The sequence below is a fragment of the Triticum aestivum genome, chromosome 6B (assembly GCF_018294505.1).
Source record: "Triticum aestivum cultivar Chinese Spring chromosome 6B, IWGSC CS RefSeq v2.1, whole genome shotgun sequence".
NCBI lineage: Eukaryota > Viridiplantae > Streptophyta > Magnoliopsida > Poales > Poaceae > Triticum > Triticum aestivum.
In genome coordinates this window covers 547,162,758-547,185,062 of record NC_057810.1, presented here as the reverse complement: position 1 = coordinate 547,185,062, position 22,305 = coordinate 547,162,758, and positions in this window count along the sequence as shown.

The following is a 22,305-nucleotide window of genomic DNA, read 5'->3' as shown; positions in this document are numbered from 1 at the left end:
AACCATGTACTAGTATGATGTAACTACATTGGGCTGCCGTGTTTCGTACTCTTCCAGTCCACTGTGGAGATGATTGGTTAATTTTATATCGCTGAATAATATTAAATATTATGAGTGCAGACGCTCCACCATAAGGTTCCTTGCTCCTTCTAGGTCGTCCGGAATCTATGTTCTTCCACTATTTTTTTTACGTGAGCTTTGTTCATCCTTTTGCCAACACGCGAGACATCTAGCATCAAGGTGCACGTGTTATGCAAGGATCGTTCCATCTATATGAGGAACACGTGGGACTGCAACTACGAGACGGACATGTACCCAGGAGTGGACGTACGAACCTGAGTAATGTAGCACAGTAAGTAAAGTAGAAAGGCACAAATGGTATGAACATGAGTGGCATATAGGGTGTGTTTGGTGGCGTTCTCGTCTCAGCATAGTTGTTCCCTCTTCATGCATGCTCAACTCAACACCCCTCTTCATGCATGCTCTCTTCATGCATGCTTATAGTGTATTTGTGCTAAACTAGTATGGACTCATGCACCCTCCATACACTCTACCAAACACCCAAAAGTGGGTCGAGAAGGGAACTCTTGGGTGGCATTTGTCTCTTACTACGTACTACCACTAAATGTTGTACGTGCAATGCACGGTGATGTTATGGAGTACGTGCATAAGTACTCTACTACTACTATATTAGTTGGAGGCACATATTAACTTTTATATTTGTTTATGTGTATGCCCCGAGACCTTCCAACTAGACATGTCTTTCTCTCCAGGTCGCACTTTGTATCATTCATACCACTAAGTACTACTACGTGTGGTCTCCGACCTAGAAGTGGAAGAAGTGGAGACGCTCTACCACGCTGTTTTTTTTACGCTGGGCTCTACCACGATGTTCATGTCCCACTCCTTTCGCTGACGTGTGGGACATCCAGCACGTGCCATGTTTGATACCCTTCGTCGTAAGAGTTGAAACGCAAGCATTCATCAGAAATAAAAAATAATTATAAATCAGCAGTGATACTATTTTTTTGCAAACCAATCAGCAGTGATACTATACTATGCGGTTTCCTTGCTCCTCGATATCGGAAAGAATACTTCCATTCGCCAACATGTGGGACGTCGACCATCCTGGTCCACTTGCCATGCACGCAGAACTCCAAGGGAGAGTTACCCAGGTCATCGCGCCACAGTAACAATGACTAATGAGCTGTCAAATCACAGGCCCACTTCCCACTTTGAAGTTGCTCGGACGAAGGAACCATCATGACTTCGTTGAATTCTGCTTCTTGAAGAAAACTACTGTACCAGTAGTACTGCTAGCTACAGTAGTTACTCCAACAGAGGCCTCCTTTCGTTCATAGGATATGAATTTTATAGGAATATGAAAATCATAGGAAGTGAGATGACATGCATCTCAATTCCTATAGAGAAAGAGATGCCATTTGATGCATAGGATAGGAATTTTTCCATTTAGTCTAGGCTAATGTATTGGTAATTTGCTCTAAAAACTACAGTAGTAACTAGTAGTACTGGTACATGCTCGTACTCAGACACAGACACACAAACTAACTACTAGTACTACTACTTCTCACATGCTGGCCAGACGCCGTCGTTCTCCTTCTCGGCTTTGTCGGCGACACCCCACCGTGCTTGGATCTCCGCCAACCTCTCCATAGCAGCGCGTGCGTCCTTTTCTTTCTTGTGGCAGCGGGCCTCTCTTTTCTTGAGTGCTTTCTGACTTTTCCGCTCCCTCTGTGCGGCTTTGGCCGTCTCTTGCTCTACCGCCCATTCGGCCTTGGCATCTTCAAATTCCTCCCACATAGTTGTGAGGTCGCGAGCGGCGATGAACTCGGCACGGCGGGATGCCATCGCTTCCCTACCATTTTGTGTGCGGTCGTGGGCGGCGAGGAACTCGGCGCGGTGGGATGCCATCGTTGCCTTACCGGTTAGTGTGCGGTGCGGTGGCATGAACGACGCTTGGTGAGAGCTCTGGGGTGGAGTGGCCGGACCACCATATAGTGCATTGGTTTGTCAAGAGCTCAAGGATAGAAGACGAAGCAAATTTAGATTCCCCTTCAATCCTGGTCATTTATTACCGAGTAAAATGCATTGGCGGTCATCGAACTTCTCTTGATAGCTCACTTTGATCATTGTATATGAGATATGGTGATTATACGGTCACTGGCTCAGCGTATAGCTCCGTATTTGTGTGGTTGACCAGTCAAACAATCCGCATGCGCCTCATCAGCTCGTGTTCTTTATCTATCTACACGGGCCTACCTGTCAATGGAGAAAGAAATATTGTAAAAACCAAAATTATGCGTATGTGGGGAATCAAACCACGGACTCGTCACTGCAATGCACCCTCGTCAGCCAAATGAAAATGAAATACTTCGCATCAGACACTCACGCTCACGCTGTCAAAGCATGCTAATGCATGCACGTCGCCCTCTAAATCAAAGTCCTGCTCATGGCGCAACGCAAACGGCGAGCCCATCACCTACGCGCTCTGGCGGTGCCTGACATTACTGTTTAGACATTTGATGGAGGCCTACGCGAACGCTGAGCATGTATTCACCTGGCTCAACACCAATGGTCATACTCGGACCGCCTTGCTCATGTATATCGTCCATCACAATGACAATCTATAAAACAGCCTAGCTAGAGAGGGTACTATGGTAGTATGGTACGGAGTATGTACTATCGTGAGCGACTGATCTTAGTGCCACTACACACCAAAACCCCTTCCATCGCTAGCTCGCGCTTCCTGCCTGAAACGGTCGCCATCTCTCCAGAATGTCAATGCCGCATTCACCGGACTTAACTGCATGTGCAATTGGTGTGTCACTGACATGCGGGCCAGATGCCCGTTGGGCCCACATGTCAGTAACCCAACGCATCTGCAGTTAAGTCACTGAAGCAGCGTCCGCATTCATGCCCGATGAACCTATTCCGGCGCCAGTTGTCCATCCATCTGCTGCGGCTCATTGCCATTCGCCCGCTATATTAACTTGAGCCCCAGCTCCCAGCCATAGCCAAAGACCCACACTTATTCTCCTCCGGTCCCTTCCATCTATCAGCACCACTCCAACCATGGCCTCCTGGCGCTCCAAAGCTCTCTTGGACATACTGTCGCGGGAGCAGACGAGGGACATCGGCGGCTCCGCTCCGGGCGCGCTACAAAGCTCTCTTCGACGTACTGTCGCAGGAGCAAATGAAGGAGATCGCCGGCACACCCCGGGCGCCCTCCGCCGCCACAACCACGAAGCCGGCGCGCGTGCGCGGGCGCAGCCGGTAGCGAGGAAGAGTAGTACACGGTAGGTCGCCGCCGCTCTGGTCCCGGGAAGGCCACCGCTACTCCACTCAGTCGATGCCAAGCTTGGTGGGGTAAACATTGGCGGACGATTAGTCGCTTGACGACGACGTGGAGGCAGAAATCTTCAGAACCTTGTGCTCTAGAGGAGGAGGTTATCGAGGCGGATGAGGAGGAGGCAAAGGCAATGGCAGGATTTCTCAGGTTCATGGCCGGACATGGTGGTCGGGCGCCGGCGATCGTTTAGATTAGGTTTACAGTAGGTTTTAGTACGGTTTGTGCGAAATATGTAATGAATTTCGTCTAGTTTGTAGGAAAAGTTTTCGAAATTTGAAATTTGCTTTATTTGCATGAATTTCATCTGGTTAGTTCATATAGTTGTCGAAAGGTATGCGGGCAGCACCGAATGGCATCCATCAGTGTCCTCGGACAGATGCTGGTGTAAATTTGTGGGCCAACGCTGGAGATGCCCTAACTATCATGCTATAATCGCTAACAGTCCTCCATTATTTGGCAGGGAACATTTATCCCTCGATCAAAATCAGATCCGCGGTGTTTCGCACTCCTCCCACGTAAGAGTGTAAACTCTTGCTTACATAAAAATGGAGCAAGTGGACGGCACTGTAGCACGTCATATCACTCGAACTAGCCGGCTAACGAGCGGGAAAGCACCGCCCTCATCATTTTATCGATCGATCGCGCGAAAATGTTACGCTTTGCAAGTTCTAAAGGAAAAGGCGGCACACTTACGACTCGTACGCATCGCACCCCCGACAGTCCGGCTCGCACGCCGCTCACCAGAGGGGACACGCGTTGTCTTACAATTTCACTGACATGTGGGACTCTAATTGAATAAACCGTCGACAGCCGAAATCTAATCGCTCGGCGGGTGTCAGCTGAGAAGAGAGAAACGGAGGAGGGAGAAGAGATCGCCCGCCCGCCGTGCACGGACTCCAAGAAATATATGGTGATAATGTGAGGTGGGCCATGCTGGAGTCCGGACCGCTTCCGGAGCCCGCTCTGACCGCCCTGGCCCCTCAAGACGCCAGCTGCCCGTTGCATGCATAGCAAGTAGTCCCCACTTATGTGGAGGAGAGAGAGGCATTGACAGAGTCAAGGAGTAACAGTGGAGACAATAGCTTTCATAAAAAATAAACAATGAATACTCGTTGCTCGTCCTCTATAAAGGAAAGAATACTTTCATTCACTGACATGTGGGACGTCGACCATCCTGGTCCACCTGCCATGCACAAAATTATCCTGGTCTACCCCGGTCATATCGCAGGCCCAACCTTTCCCACTGTAAGTTGTTCGGACGAAGGACCATCATGACTTTGTTCAATTCCGCTTCTTTAAGAAAACTTACTGTACTCGCAATACTGCTACCACACGCGAAGACTGGACGGCACTGTACCAAGTCATATCACTGAAACCCACTAGGCCAAACTAGCCCGCCTAGGTCATCTATTTTGGAACGGAGGGAGTACGTCTCTGCACTGCTATGATTTTGTGTTGTACGTTCTCTGTACTTTTGCTACGATTTTCCTACCCTATTAACCAAATGAGGCACGAATGTATCCGTGTCGACTATTGTCTGATCGATCGCTAAGCCTACAATTTTAGGAGCTAGGGCTATTTGTCGATCGACGAGGGATAATTATAAGCGTACCACGAGCTCATCAGCCCCAATGTTTCTCTTCAGTGAGTGTTTTGCAAGTAGTATAGCTCGCACAATAGCTAGCCTACTAACACCAAGAATCATCAAACAAGCCCTGCTAATATGATAAATAGTTCAAACTTACATCTAAGCATGCCATATATTACATAAAAAGCTGGTGAGGATAAATCTGTTTCCATAACTCGGAGAGGGTTCGCATGATTCATCGCATGATTCACTATCAAACAAAAGTAGAAAGATCCGCCCACACAAGACAGTGCACTAGCCCTAAGATGGTTTGATAACACGCATCGTTCTGGTAACTAAACACATGGCAATGCAAACTACCCTGAAGGATTAGCACGACCAACTATTTCTTGTCATCGATCTCTCGGGCAATGACCACAGCACAGACAGCAGCATGGGAATCAATTTCTGGGGCGATGTCCACAGGACGGACTGCGACATCGGAATCGATCTCTGGGGTGATGTCCACAGGATGGACAACGGCATCGGAATCGATCTCCGGGGCGATGCCAACAGGACGGGCCACGACATCAGAATCATCAAGGACATCCACCGGCACCTGCACAACCCTAACATATTAGCAAGCACATTGCAAATAATCAAAAACCACAACTATGGTAATAAGCCATTATTTTTTACCTTGTGCAGCTCACCGGGGGATCTCATCCCTCCGGGGGCCATCTCCTAGTCCTCGATGGGGGCCATCACCTTGCCAGGAGAATACTACTTCTCAACGGCGACTATCTCCTCAAACTCGATCTTGAGCCTCACATAGGTGGCAATCAGAGTTCCTGGGGTAGGCACGGTGGGTCCCTTGCTGTTCTTCCAACTTTGTTTGAGGAGTTCGTCCGCCAATGTCCTCAACTCTTTGGCCAGTGCTTGTTTCTTGGAGTTCTTCATCTCCATGGGTTGGCCCACCAACATGGTCAACTCGTTGGTCGGTGCTCGCTTCCTGGAGATCGCTGTCTCCGGTGGGTTGTCCGCTGGCAACTCTTTGCCTAGTGCTCCAGGATCCATCAATGAACTGACAAACAAAAAGCAATCGAAAGGAAACTGCAATCGCAATGAAAACGGGAAAAGAATAGGATGTGAGAATCGGTCGGTGCTTCACAAAAAGAAGATTCTTGGAATGAAAATATAGCAGCAAAACTGATTTGCCCACCTTTCCTTCGTCGGTACAAAAGAAAAATGGCAGAAGTGAGTAGCCTGGAGTGAGGTTTTCTTCAAGAAAGGGAAGAAAGGGCTTGAACAAGCGTTCCAGTGAAATGATGGTTGCTTCATCCAGTCCAACTTGGAGGCCACCTTACAACTGCTGGTAAAGGTGTGGGTTTTGTGATATGACGGGTCATGACGGCCACACTTGGGTGACAGGTGAGTCTCGACTGTAGCACCTCGCTGTGATTTGGTGGATGGCATGCGGGCCCGGATGCTTTGAAATGTCCCGCATGTAGATTGAGCGGCTAGTCATATAGGAGTGCTCAATATTGTGCACCGCGACCAAGGCGGAGAGGAAAGCGAGAGAACTACATAATTAATGCATGAGTTTAATTAGGGTAGTTTTGTAAAGTAGTACGAGATACATTCCCCCTATCGCAAAATGCCTTGGTTCATGAGATTTGAGATTTGAGCCCTATAAACCGGAAGGGAGGGAGTACTGCACGGCTACATGCGGTGTAGTCTAGTCACTTGTTGAAATCTCTAGAAAGGCAAATACTCCTTTCCGGTTTACAGGGCTATAGTACTCCCTCCTTCTAGGTGTGTAAGTCATCTTACGAAAACCAAATAGTCCCAAAACACTTAGGCGCGGTGCATTAACTTCTACCTTGTTTCTTGACATATCAACCAATAAGATATGAGAGGTGTGCATGCTTTTAATGACTTGCAATGGCTAGTTCATTGCAAGCAATGCTATTAATTAGCAAATAAACATTGGTGACCCCAGGAGGAAACGGTGCTAAGCGCGTGGACCTATGCAGAATGAGTATCAACCAATGGATGATGGAGTTTAATTGTTAAACAATAGCAATTTTGTCTCATGCAAGAGACTGGCTACTATATGCGTGCTCCAAGGCACCGCACCACGCGAGTGTTCGCAACTGCCATGTTCGGGTTGCGCTTGGCTCTTCGCCTCTTCAAGAAGACGAACAATGATGTTACTCCTACTTCTACAGTATCGAATCCACTGTTGCATGTCCGTCCACCTCGTGCGGGAGGGATAGCATGTAGCGAAAGCTTCTACTTACTGCTCCTGCCTTTGCGGCTATGACAGGTGGGCCCAACAGGTGGTTGGCCCTCGTGTCATGCAGCCAAAGGCAGGAGCAGTTAAGGCACCGGAGCTTAGTCCGCGAGGGAGAGGGCGTTGTAGTAATCAAATTTCTCGGTCTTGTACGAGTTGACGCGACACATCAAAGCACTGCACTCGATATAAGTCTTTTTACACATTTCAAATGGACTACTTCGTATGTAGACATATTCTGCTTCGTATGTAGTCACCTGTTGCAATCTCTAAAAAAGACTTATATTTGGAAACGGAGGGATTACAACGCATGCATGCATGCCATGGCTTTCCTTTTGATACTTGCATGTGTTGATTTGATGCACCTTGCCAAATTTTGACTATAAATTTAACTAACCAAATTTTCATGCATGTCACAAAAACTTACGGGGCTCTTTGGATTGTGACTATGTTTGTCTTATGTTGCCACATTATTTTTCCCACACTTGCCACACTTGCCTAACCTGCGTTGCTCAAATTGTTAGACACACTTTGGCTTGCCTAAGGGAATCTTGCCACAATTTTTGTGTCTATGACACATTATTTTTGTGTCTATGACATGTGGAGTAGAAAATATAAATAATAATGCATGTTGGGGCAACCCACATTTCCGCTAATTTTAGCCATGGGCTTGTTCACAATTTTTATGAGGGGGTGGTTGTTCATTTAATGGAGGGACTTGTAGTACCAGACTTGAATGATACAAAGTGCGACTTGGCACACTGTAACACCACTTGGAACAAGCGGGTAGCTATCTCAAAAAACAATCAACAACTACAAAAACCGCGACCTGGCATGTAGTAGTACACAATTTTAAACAATTGTTTTGATGGAGTGAAAAAGGAAAACTACCCCACTACGTATATATAGGCCGGAGGCTCCACGCTTGCTTGCTAGGGTTGCTCTATTCACACACTCTCATCCTCTCCAGATCTAAACAAGATAGGGGTAGTAACACTGTCTTTCTCCCTTCAGAAAACACTGGCTTTCTATCCTCACCGCTGGTTACAGATCCGGACGTATCCCCCTCCGTCGGTGAAGGGGGGGAGGGGCAGCGTTTAGGCCGTTGTCGACAGCGAGGGAGGAGACCCACTGCCGGCTGCATCGTTATCTCTGGCCGAGCGCCGGCGCGGGAGGTCCTCCGATCCCTTCGTCGTTGCCTGTGGGTGGATCCGGCCTCCCGCCGCCCACCTATCCACATCCCGACGATCTTCAGGTATATCTTTGTTTGAACCCGCCTTAGCTCTACTTCCCCAGCTCGCTACGTCATTGCATGTGCATCATTTTCTACCTCTCAACCCCTCTCGATCAGATGGTCCAACATCACCTATTTTTTTTCTTCTATTGTTAGAGGTAAAGCTACTTCATGGAGTCGAATCTTGTACTCCCTCCGGCCGAAAATACTTGCCATTGAAATGGATGTATCTAGATGTATTTTAGTTCTAGACACATCCATTTTGATGACAAGTAATTCCGGATGGAGGGAGTACTTGGTTCAAACAAGAAATAAAGTGGGGGTGGGGGAATTTAGTATGTACATCGGACTTGGTACAAACAGGAAGGAAAGGGAGTGAAAGTAGTACAGACTGGTCATCCAACCAGTCTCTTGGTTGAAAAGGGAAATATAGGGGTAACGCTATACACAGTGGTATGACCAGGACTAGATTTGCTATCCACACATAGGAGTAGGTGGCTAGAGTGAACAAAAATGGGACCAACCCAGATATGTTTCTTGGATGTTTGTTTCTCGGGGCAACAAACTATGAATCACCACTTTATGTCCCTGTTTACATACATGGTGCTAGACTGCTGGTGCACCCACTGTCCCATGCACTTATACCAAATATTTAGCTGTTCTTAATCTAATGTCCCTGGTAAAAATGAAGCCATGCCACTATTATAAGCCATGACAAGTTTAGCCAAATGTTTTTGCCTGTAATTGTTTGAGACTCTGACTGTTTCCTTTGTACCTTTTTGTGCAAACAGGGATATCCAATTCACCTGGTTGCTGTTGTGACCTTTTGGTGCACTGCACAAAATTCTTCTTAAAAGAAGTGACTTTTGTGCTGTTTAACTGAAATGTCAGAATGGAACAGTTGGTTCATTTCGGTGGAACTGCACAAAGGGAGATCTGTGTTCCAATCCTCATCATCCATATTGGCGCCATAACCTTCCTTTAGGTAAGAATTATATTTAATGCATCTGTTCATCTCTATTTTCCGACTGCCATGAGAAAATAATGCTATTTTTTACTAGTACACTTGTACTCCCTCACTGACAAAACCAATTCTGAATTAGAAGGCCAATCATGTACTTGGTTTCACCAACTAGTGAGGAGAAAGAGAAACAAAGCATGAAGAGGAAGAAGAAGAAGAATAAACAGTGCCAAGGCAATCTTGCTGAAGCCAGAGGCCTCAGTCGAGGCCATTCAAGGGCTCCGGCAATGACTACCTTACATGTGAGACGATCCTCCAGGGAGCCCTTCCACTTCTGTTGTCTCACTTAATTAATTAGGAGTACTTAAGTACCACTAATTTTTTACTGCCTAATTTTCCTGTTGGAGTTAAACAAATCTTTAGTAGGACCCTATGCTGAATCATGTACGTGTGTATGTTTGTCTATGGAGGTGAATCATGTGGTGGAGCAGGGAGGGAATATTATTAGTGTCATGACATAATAGTGCTATTGTTTTGCATGACAATTTATTGCCATTGGTTCAATGAGGCAATGTTTTGCGTATTGTCCATCATGAATTTGATGCTACTATTTGAGTAATATGCTAATGTCTTCCTATCCTTTCTCACTAAGCTAATGAAGGTTTCACCTTGTTCCTACTTGTGCAAACAGGGATCATGTTGTGCCAATCATACATTTTAGTGGAACTACACAAGACAATACAATGAACTGTATCCCAGCCAGTGCTTTAACTCTGTTGGAAGTTCTTGATAATCTTTCGATATAATCTCAGCACTGGTAAACAAGAGTGATTTCAACCATACATTTGAAGTGCAAAAAAAATATATACTGTTGTGTGATTCCAGTGAGTGCTTTATCACCTCTTATGGGACTACATGAATAAGCTTTTTTTCTCAGGTTGGTACGGGCCTAAGGCCTTCATCCATATTAGTTTGATGTCATCTCTATTTGTATCATGCTACTGTCATGAGAAACTCCTTTATCTTTGCACGTTAAAGTTTTGCAACCTATGATAAATGGCAATGCTTTGAGTGTTGAGCTAATTGGCACTGATTAAATAAACTAATACCTCTCTTTAAGCAAGACTACTATGTTTCTAACTTTACCCATTAAGATAATGAGGATGCTTCTATTTGTTAGTGTATGTTTCATCAACTAGTCCCACTATTACAGTAATCTCACTCTCTCAATATATGTGCGAATAGGGATGCTCGATTTTGGTGGAACTGCACAAAAACTATGGGTGCTTCATTGCCTCGACAGCTTCCGTCCTTTCCTATCAGTCGCTAATCTCGGCTTGCTTTCTTCTTGCTGTCAGTCGCTTGGCTTATCTCGGCTTCCAGTCAAAGGAAATAGTAATTGATATGCTACCTCACACAGGTTGGTACTGGTCTTTATCCTGATTATTGTGCCTGTCATATGTATTGGTAATTTGGTATTGTGCTACGGTTTGTTGGTCTCATAAAGGAGTAATTTGGAGCCTGAACTCGCAGGCAAATCATTACATCGGGTGATTTCAGTAGAACTGCACAAAATGATCAGATGGACAGGTACTTATGCTGCTGCTATGTACTCCAAAGTTCACTCAGACAAGCATCGATGTTGACAAGAAGAAGTGCCTATATTCATTCGAGTATCAACCGGAATCAACCAATTGTCAAACTCCAAGTATTAGGAGAGTGAACGCCAAAAATATTGCTTGGTGCATAGCCCAAAAAAATGCAGTCCAGTCTTTGCTCCCAACTTGTGCCTTTTGGTTATCGGCACATATGGTAGCGAACTATATGGCATGGATTCTAAAGATTCCAGACAAGTTGGTTGATGCATATATGCATCTGGCACTTAATCAATCTGCACGCCAAGGATGCTCCATTTTAGTTGAACTGCACAAAAAAATTGGGTGGTTCATTTTCTCAACCGCCTCCTTTCTCGTCTACAATGTAGAATTTTGGCGAGATACAGGACCAAGATGAGCCAGTAAACTAGTTGGATGAAAGTAGTGGCCAAGTTGCTCAAACCTCCCTCGGCACGAGGCCACTATTTGAGGATAAACCTACAAGCAAAGTTCAGATTGTCTCTGTTGCCTCTTATGTACTCGAAAGTTTACTCGTACAAGAATTAATTTTAGCAAGAAGTACCTCCGACTGAACACCATTTACCAGTCTGTACCCTAGGTAATTAAAGTTCGTCCATGGATCATATTGGCTGTGATCTCAATCATTTGGATGCATAAACATACTAAACATGTGTATATCTGAATCTTTTTGTGAATTATGTATGAATATTGTCCTGTGATCTATCAATCATTGGATGCATAGATATGTTGAGCTTGTGTATATATGAATCTTTCAAGGAAGTGCAAATGGGCTGGGATTTCTTAGAAAATATAAATGGGCCTGATTAACGCGAAATTATTTGTTCACCCAGCCCAGCAAATGGACTGTACATTCTAGAAAACATGGGTTAAATATATGCCACATTTTTGCAGGCTAACATGTGGGCCAATAGGTCGAAGCCTACGCAGGGCATTGTCAACTTGGACAACAAATGATTGTGTCATCCACAACCATTGGATTTATATCCAACGGCCGGCATGCACCATCAATCTCTCGTCTTCTTCCTCCAGTGTCGCCGGGGCCGCCTGGTCCGGCCTCTGGCGGCTAGCGGCTCTGCTTAGCACGCATTGCTGCGAAGCGCTACCCCACCGCCGGCCAGGCTATCCCTCCACCCCTTGACACCTCCTGTTATTCTGCACATACTACAGCCCCACGCTGCAACAGAACCAGTTATAACCCTTCTCCTCCTCTCAATCTGCGACTCCACTGCCGCGTCTTCCCATCTATGAGTCGTTCCCGTCCGGGGCCTCGCCGTCGTCCACCACCTCGCTGCGCTCGATGCGGCGGGGTCCACAAACGAGAGTCATCGGAAGAGGACTATACGTGGAGAGCCTGACGGCTTGGACTCACGAGGTCCATGGTCACACGCAAGGAAAGTTCCTCCTTAGTAAGCTGAAAAAAAATGTTTCCTCCACCTGACAGCTGGGACCCACCAGCTGTATCTTCGCACGGAAGGAAGTGCCTCCTTGTTTTGTGAAAAAAATTATTCATCTCGTTGACAGCTGGGACCCGTCAGATTTGGTGGCTGACTTGTGGGCCTACTAAGCGGACGTGTACGCACGGTTTTGTCAACTTAATCAACAAATGATTCTAGCAGTTGGACCATTGGATGTTAATCCAACAGCCGTGCTCCTTCTTCAACCTCTATTCTTGCTCCTGTCTCCCACGGGCGGCACCGCGGCTGTGCTGCCGCGCACCTGAACCAGTGAAGTTTCCCACTCCTCTCCATCTGCGACTCCACTGCCCCGTCTTCCCCATCTCTGGTCGTTCCAGTCTGGGTGCGCTCGGCACGGTGTGCTCAACGTGGTCAACAACCAAGAGTCATCGGAAGATGACTGTATGTGAGAGGCTGATAGTGGGGATGCACCACGCCCATGGACGCCTGGATGCAATGGAACGCGGCGTGGTCAACGTGGTCAAGGAACGACTTCCATCAGAAGTATACTGTACGTGCAGAGTCTGACAGCTGGGTCCACGGCCGCAGCAAGTAAGTGCCTCCTTATTACACGGAAAATAATGATTCCTCCAACTGATAGCAGGGACCCACTGGACGGGCCACCGTATTTTGCGAAAAAAATGTTTGCCCCCTGACTGCTGGGACCCACCTGACGGGCCACCATATTTCGCGAAAAAACATCCCCCCCCCCCCCGCTGTCAGCTCGGACCCACCGGAAGTGCCTCCTTATTAAGCAGAAAAAATGAATACTCCCCCTGCTAACTGGGACCCACCTTGGTGGGAGGCTGACTTGTGGGCCCACTAAGTTGATGGGGATGGAGGGCTTTGTCAACTTAGTCAATATGAAAAATTCTAGCTGCAGTGACCGTACGATGTCCATCCAACGGCCATCGTGCTTCTTCAACCTCTGGTCTTCTTGCTCCAGCCGCCCAAAGCAGCGCCGATCGTGCCGCCTGCTCCTGCCTCCCGTGGCCGGCTGTGATGTCGCGGAGGCCTCACCGCCCCCTACTACTCCCGCCGCTGGCTAGGCCATCCCTCCACTCACCCACGCTTTCACTGCCGCGTCTTTCCCGGCTCCGCGTCGTCCCCTCCTAGGCCTCGCCGTCGTCCACCGCCGTGGTGCTCTCCGCACGGTGTGGTCAACATGGTCAAGGAACTACTTCCACCGGAAGAGTACTGTACGTGGAGAGGCTGACAGCTGGGTCCACGGCCACAGCCCAGTTTTTTTGTGATTTGCCAAGTAAGTCACTTTGTCAGGCCTGTTGGACTACAAATCTTTCAAGACGAGGAGAGCTTTCATTTGGTTGTCCGAGAAAATGGCCCATCAGTAATGAGAAATGGGCTGCACATTTTTAAAACACATCAAACCGGCAATTAGTTTCAATTTTTTTTCATTTCAATATTTTAAATTACATTAATTTTTATGTGGAGAATTTGTTAGATTTTATATTGATATACATTTATTTTTAAAATCAGTTTGAATGTGAGTCGAAATTTCGGGATTAAAAACAGTTCGGACCGCACCAAAATATGCAAAATTTCGTATAATTTTTTAACCGTGGCCACAATATGGGCTGTAATGCTAACAAAAAGAAATTGGGTCCAAAAAAACCTTAAGAATTAGCAAATGGGCTGTAAATTATTAGAAATAATGGCAGATGGGCTGTATGCTATTTTCCACAGATTTGAGGCTTTTCTAAAAAAGGTTGACGCACAAGCAGTGACTGTTGGATGTCCATCCAACGGCCGTCGTGCTTCTTCAATCTCTGCTCTTCCTGCTCCAGCTGCTCAAACAAGCGCCAGCGGGACTGCCTACTCCCTCCTCCTCGCGGCCGGCTGTGCTGCCGCGCAGGCCTCACCGCCCCATCGTACTCCCATTGCTGGCCTAGCCATCCCTCTACTCACCCACACCTATTGTTATTCTCCGGCGACGGCAGACGAACCAGTAAACCCTTGTACAGACGTACTCCCCTCCGTGTGGGAAACAACTGCCGAGTCTTCTCTGCCTCCGTGTCGTTCCCTTCCTAGGCCTTGCCGTCGTCCACCGCCCTGGTGCTCTCGGCGCGGCCTGGTCAACATGGTCAACGACCGACATGCATCTGAAGTGGACTGTACGTGGAGAGGCCGACAGCTGGGTCCATGACCGCACGCAAGGAAATGCCTCCTTATTATGCGCAAAATAATGATTCCTCCACCTGACATCAGGGACCCACCGAAAGGGCCTCTATATTTCGTGAAAAAACGTTACCGCCGCTGACAGCTCGGACCCACCAATTATATCTTCGCATGCAAGGAAGTGCCTCCTTATTACGCACAAAAAAATGGATACTCCCCCTGTTAGCTGGGACCCAATATAGTGGCAGGCTGACTTGTGGGACTACTAAGTTGACGGGGACGGAGGGCTTTGTCAACTTAGTCAATATGCACGATTCTAGCTCCAGTGACCGTACGATGTCCATCCAACGGCCGTAGTGCTTCTTCAACCTCTGGTTTTCTTGCTCCAGCCGCCCAAACCAGCGCCGGTCGTGCCTCGTGCTCCTACCTCCTGTGGCCGGCTGCGATGCGGCGGAGGCCTCACCGCCGCCTACTACTCCTACCGCTGGCCAGGCCATCCCTCTACTCACCCACACCCCTGTTATTCTGAGGCGACGTCAGCCTCACACCGCAGCGAACCAGTGAACCCTCGTACTCTACGCGTGGGCATCCACTGCCGCGTCTTCCCCGGCTCCATGTCGTCCCCTTCCTAGGCCTCGTCGTCGTCCATCGCCCTGATGCTCTCGGCATGGCGTGGTCAACATGGTCAAGGAACAGCTTCCATCGGACGTGGACTGCATGTGGAGAGGCTGACAGCTGGGTCCACGGTCGCAGCAAGGAAGTGCCTCCTTATTACGCGCAAAATAATTATTCCTCCACCTGACAACAACGACCCACCGGACGGGTCACCGTATTTCGTGAAAAAAACATTTCCCCTGACTGCTGGGACCCACCAGCTACACCTTCGCACGCAAGGAAGTGCGTCTGGGCAAAAAAAACAAAACGATTCGCCCCCTGACTGCTGGGACCCACCATCCACACCTTCGCATGCAAGGAAGTGCATTCAGGCAAAAAAAATGATTCGCCCCCCTGACTGTTGGGACCCACCAGCTACATCTTCGCACGCAAGGAAGTGCCTGACAGTCGGGACCCACCTGGTTGAAGCATACATAGCGTTGTCATTCTGGTCGCGAACGTGTACGTACATATATACTAGTCGATCTAGAGGCGCGCACGTGTCGTAGTAGAGGCGCGCACGTGTCGTAGTAGAGGCACGCACGTAGCATATACACGTAAGTACAGCTACCAGTGCGCAAGAAAGAAAATACGGCCACGTATGTGTACATATGGGCGGGGTCTCGAACGCCTACTCGCGCATACGTACGGCCAGGGCTCGTGTACATGGTTGGGTCGGAACGGAGAAACAGCGTCGTTGTCGTGTTCATGGGGAGGCAACGGAATGCGTCGTGTTCATGGGGAGGCAACGAAATGCGTCGTGTTCATGGAGAGGCAACGAAATGCGTCGTGTTCATCGAGAGGCAACGGAACGCGTGGGAGCCAACCGGCTGGGTCGGAACGGAATGCGTGGTCGTGTTCATCGGGAGGGCTTGGATGGAATAGGCGATGGAAACGAGGCCTGGCGTACCGCAGAACGGAGGAAACGGACCTCCTACGTTCGGAATGGGGTCCTATTGATCGGGAGGGGTCTGGCGTACCGCAAAACGGAGGAAACGGACCTCCTATGATCGAAACGGGGGTCCTGTTCATCGGGAGGGGTGTGGCGTACCGCAAAACGGATGAAACGGACCTCCTACGGTCGAAACGGGGGTCCTGTTGATCGGGAGGGGTGTGGCGTACCGCAAAACGGACGAAACGGACTTGTGTTGGAGCGCTACGGTCGAAACGGGGGTCCTGTTCATTGGGAGGGGTGTGGCGTATGCAAAACGGGACTCCACGGGATACTGTTCATCTCCACCATCGACCACCTCTAGCCTCCACGGGCTACTGTTCATCCACCGTCGACCTCCTCCAGCCTCCACCTGCGACTGTTAATCCACGTGCTCCTGTTCATCCAGCCTCCACCGTGCGCTACTCCACCGGCTACTGTTCAACCACCCCTCTTCACGGGCTCCTGTTCAACCACCCCTCCATCCACCTCTCCATCATCTACTGTTCATCCAGCCCTCCACGGGGTTGTCCTGTTCATCCAGCCCTCCACGGGGTCCTGTTCATCCAGCCCCAACCGCCTCGATCGATCGGGGTCCTGTTCATCCAGAGGCAACGCCACGGGTCCTGTTCATCCACTCCCACCGCTCACTGTTCATCCAAACCCCCCGCAACACTCATTGTTCATCCAGAGAAGCAGCATCGATCGGCAGCAGCAGTAGCGAAGGAATCGCTCGATCGGGTTTAGTTAACAGCCATCGATCGATCGCTCGGGTTCAGTAACGCGTAGCCTGCAGTGCAATCGCTCGGGTTCAGTTAGAGCCCAACGCCTCGCTCGGGTTCAGTTAGAGACAACACCTCGCACACACACGCGTACGTGTACGAGAGAAACGCGCATCGCTCGGCCCCCGACCACCCAACGTAATCGGGAACTCCCCGAAATTTTCCTCGCCCTCGCTTCTACCATGGTTTTTTCCATAATGGACAGCCCAAAGAATGTCATGCAGCTGCGTCTCCGGCCCGCCCAAGACGAAAAGCCCATTTCTGTCATGATTTTTTGTCATCTCTACTCCTAATGGGCAGTTGGTGAATAGTCTCCATGGTTTATTTTCGCTGGGTTTTTTTCGTCCCACCTGATTCCCCACACCTAACGATCCCATCGACAAAAAAAACCAACGAATGCCACAACATCGAACGAGGGAACGATGCCTCAGGTAGTCCGCTCCCACAAAAACCAGCAAAAAAACAAAAATCCACTACTTGAACGCACTCGCATCAGCAAATCCCTCGAGCGAGAACCACAACGCATCAAGCCGCCCTCGCCGCCGCCGCAGTCCCTTCGCCGCCGCCCTCGCACTCGCATAGCCGCCTCCGCCGCCAATCCCAGCGCTGCCTCGACAGATCGACTCGATAAGAGGAGCAGGACGAAAACCACGCCCCTGCCGATCCCTTTGCCGCCGACAATCTCGATGGCCAAGATTCATTGACCCTTGAAGAGACGCCAACGAGATCATTGCGGACCATCCAAGTCACAGTCGGAGATAGGTATTATATGAAATTTATACACAATTCATACGTCTCGCTTGAACACACAGCCAATGATGTGCTATCCATTAACGCCTCCTGGCAGACCTTATGCGCCGCCCCCCTCCATTCATTCATGCATGAGATCTACAAAACTGAAAGGGTACCAAGATTAATACACAAATGATCTTTACTCTCTACTAAAAAACTATCTTGGAGTTTAATGGCAAGCGTGGTGTAAGCAGAAACCCTCGATCTATTTTATAATTTGTACAAGCACATTATTGTTATATAGTCTTCTCGGGTTATAGTTCCTTTTAGATTCAGGAAGTTTGCTTTGGTCCTGGTCCTTGCCTTATGAAAATCAAGAAAAAAACTTGGTCTCGGTCCATGCCGTCTGAAAAGCAAGAAAAACAGTTAAATCAATTACAAATAGAACAAAGGCAATGCGTATATACATCAAGCAATGATCTTTTCGTCTCAGGGAGCTGCCATTTGATAGGTATGTATGGGGAAGTCAAAAAGCAAGGCAAGTGAACATCAACCAGACAGAGACGTACCTACAGGTATATTTCCCGCTATCAAAATTACTTACGCATGGCAAGCATCATGCCCATCTGACAGTGACATGGTGTATACATAATGTGTTGCAACCTTCCAGGCCATATTGATGGGACAAATGTTGACGAATACAACACATATTTCATACCCGTAGCTGAGAATGTTGATGATAGTTACTCAATGGATCCAGGTATAAGTCTGTGTGAACATTGTCTGCACACTTTGTCACCTATATATCATTGGCCTTGTATTGCTCCAGGCAACAACACATCATATGGATCAATTTTGCTACGGGTAGGAGTGCATCATGATGCTTCGTTGTCGGCTCCGAGTAATCTCACACTGGTTTATGCCACAGATGTACCACAAAATTCAAATGGTACTGCCCGATCCGCCTTTCATATGAAACAATTTATGCTTATGGGTGTTCATCTTCATGTATGTATACAGCTTACGGCTTTTTTGTTGTTCCATTACCTGTAGGTTTTGATCATACGTATGAGGGGAATGAGGTAGGGATTGATGCAAGTGGGAGGGAATGTCCAGTGTCTACTTCAACAGCCAAGCACCAGACAACAGGAGTGGTCTTGAGTGATAATGGAAGGAAGCATGTTAATACCCGCACGCGAGATGATTATCAGAAGAAAAAAGATGAGTGTACGGTCAATGTCCAATATGAAGATCAACCTTCACTTATGATATCTGGTAAGTTTGTCTAATGATTAATCGTAGGCTATATGTCTAAACCCACAAGATGATGCGCAGAGTATTCCCCGGCATGCTCACAATAATGTTGATCCACCTTCCAATGCGATGTCAGGTACACTTGGCATTGATAATATATGTATTTAGAAGCGTTGTGACAGGTTTTTTGAATTCTCCTTCATGCATTGTGAAGCTTTGTGGGCTTTCTGCTTTCTTATTTTTACATGATGCAGACGACCCAGCAGTCTCATACATGCATAATGATCCATTGTTGCCGGCTCCCAGTAATCTCACCATGGTTTATGCTACAAATGTACCACAAAGTTCAGATGGTACTACCCGATATGTCTTTCGTACGAACTAATAAGTGCTTCTGGGGTTCATCTTCATATATTTAGTCGGCTTACAAAGTTTTTACTCTTTCAGAAGATCTTCCCATATTGATGTTGGAAACCAGGTAGGGCCTAATGCTCTATCTCGTGAAGGCTCATTGGGTAATCCAACATTTGAGCAGCAGGCAACAGCAGTTGTATTGAATGAACACAACAACAACTTCACTGGCAAAAAAAGGGAGCAGTTAAACGCACGGAGGCGGGCTGCTTATCGGAAGAAAAGTTAGGAGGATGCGGTCAGGTTCCAGGATGAAAATCAGCCTTCCCTTTCGATGTCTGGTAAGGTTGTTTAATGTTCAGGTATTGACTAAATTAAATTGAGTACGCTTACTTTATTACTGTACGCTTACTTTAATGGTCAGGCTCCCAGTAATCTCACACTGGTTTATGCCACAACTGTACCACAAAGTTCAAATGGTATTACCCGATCCATCTTTCATATGAACTAACTTGTGCTTATGGGGGTTCATCTTCATATATTTAGATAGCTTATGGCTTTTCTGTTGTCGCATTAGCTGTAGAATCTTCCCATATCGATGTGGGAAACCAGGTAGGGCTTAATGCTCGTGCTCGTGAATGTTCATTGTCTAACCCAGCATACGAGCACCAGACAACATGAGCTATCTTGACTTACAAAAAAAGGGAGCAGGTAAACGCCCGGAGGCGATCTGATTACTGGAAGAAAATAAAGGAGGGTACAGTCAAGCTCCAAGATGAAAATCAACATTCCCTTACGATGTTTGGTAAGGTGGTTTAATGTTTAAGTGCTAGGATGAACAATGAATACATATAAAGTAATTGTTACATACATTAAATTGATTTCGCAGACTTCATTACTGTTTAACAATTATGTAGAGAATATGTTTGAACATTATTGTTGAACCATCCAACCCAACTACACCCCGCTAGACATCCTTCTCACATGATGATTCATACTTTTCCTGCTTCAACTACTCTCCAGGTAGGGTTTAATGCATATAATTAGTACTACCTCTGTAAACTAATATAAGAGGTTTTATAAGACATTTTAGATCACTAAACGTCTTAAAGTTGTTTACAGAGGGAGTATATTTTAATTTGTGCCATACCATCAAGCACTACCTCGTGTACTTAGGCAATTATATAACCATTGAAGCGAAGGAGCAGAAGTTGTTTCATATGCCAATGTTCACTTGATTGTAAAGTGTCCACATATTTTAACTGCTCAGTTGATGCCGTATGCACAAAATTCTAATTATTTTCTTGTGGCCAGATCAAATCTAAATCTACATGCAGAAGACATCTTGACCACATAATGTATAATCACTAAATTAAGTGGTTCAGCTTGAAGATATATGTTCATATGGTGTGTGTAGGACCCAACTCCAGCAACTTTGTAGCTCAGAGACATAATCAAATTAAGGTGAGGAGATGGCGAAAAAAATGAAAGAAAGGATAGTCTGCTGACCTTATAGCCTTGTGGCGGTGGAATCAGGCAATTAAAGCGTCTCTCATAAGTAGGGCAATGATGCTCATGATGCTCCATCAGTTTTAAATCCATCTTCAACCTTATCTGATAATCAAATTCCTATCCAAGCAGGGGATTAGCTCAGAATGCCGATCATCGCATACCTTCACAAGGAAGGAAAAGAAAAACATTACATATTGACTATTAACAATCAACTGATTGCTGGTTCTGAACTCACAGGTAAGCCCTTGATCTTAACATCGTTTGTATTTATGTCTCTCAAATTATGTTTCAAAATTAGGTTGCTCAAGTTAAGTTACCAAAAATATCACCCACTATATACATAAACTGATGGACCTCTGATTTTCCTAAAGAAGAGAAGAAGGCATGTGATTAAAGCATATCATTCAGAAACAAATATAGATGTCTCCCTTTACAGAGAAGACCTTGGCAAAACAAAGAAAATGATAAACATGTCCCTGTGGCAGTTGCCTCTTTCCCATCATGTTGCTACCCCTCCCAGGTCGCACGCGCGGGCGACCCCGGGGGGACAAAACCCTAGCTAGCAAACCCTACCCCAGATCCACCCGCTGCTGCCGTTGACACCGCCAGCCCTGGTGGTGGTGGCGGCCCCCTGGCCGCCAAAGGCGGCGGGGAGGAGAGCGCACCCGGTGGCGCTGACTTTGCGTAGAGGAGGCTTCATTGGGCGGCGTGCGGTGACAGTGCTGAGAGGCGGCGGGCGGTGAGAGGAGGGTCGTGGTGGAGCAGCGTGCTGGCTGGCGGAGGATCCGGAGCTTGGAGGGGGGAGTGGCGGCGGCGGTGTGAACAACATGGACAGTGGTCCCATTTCGATGGGCGAGGAGGATGGTGTGCGACACAGACGAAAGTCTTTGCCCGTCTTCGGTCAGAGCCGGTGACGACGGCGTCCGTGGGTGTTGTTCCCCTCCTTGGAGGCGTCGCTGAGGTGTGTTAACACCGTACTCGCTTCATTCCGGTTTGGTTGATGTCTCCAGGTAAAAGCCTAGGTTTGGAGTTGGATCGGCGCGATAGCGGCGTCCTTGACATTGTCCCTCTGTTGAGAGTATCATGTTTGGAGACACGGCTTGGAGGTCCTAAGTTGCTTTCCTCCGGCGCTCGCTGCTATCCAAGATTGTTCTGCAGGGGCGATATGCACACCATGGCTAGCGTGTCCAAGACGATGCCTTTCTCGGGACGGACGAAATTACGCCATCCACCTCCTTTAGGATGGCGCGTCAACAAGGAAAGTCAAGATGAAGATGTTCTTCTTGGAGGCGGCAGCATTGGTTGAGACACGTCCTTGCTGCTCAGTTTAGGATAGGCTTTTGTTGTTGTTGTTGTTGTTTTTGTTGTTGTTGTTATTGTTGTTGTTGTTGTTGTTGTTGTTGTTGTTGTTGTTGTTGTTGTTGTTGTTGTTGT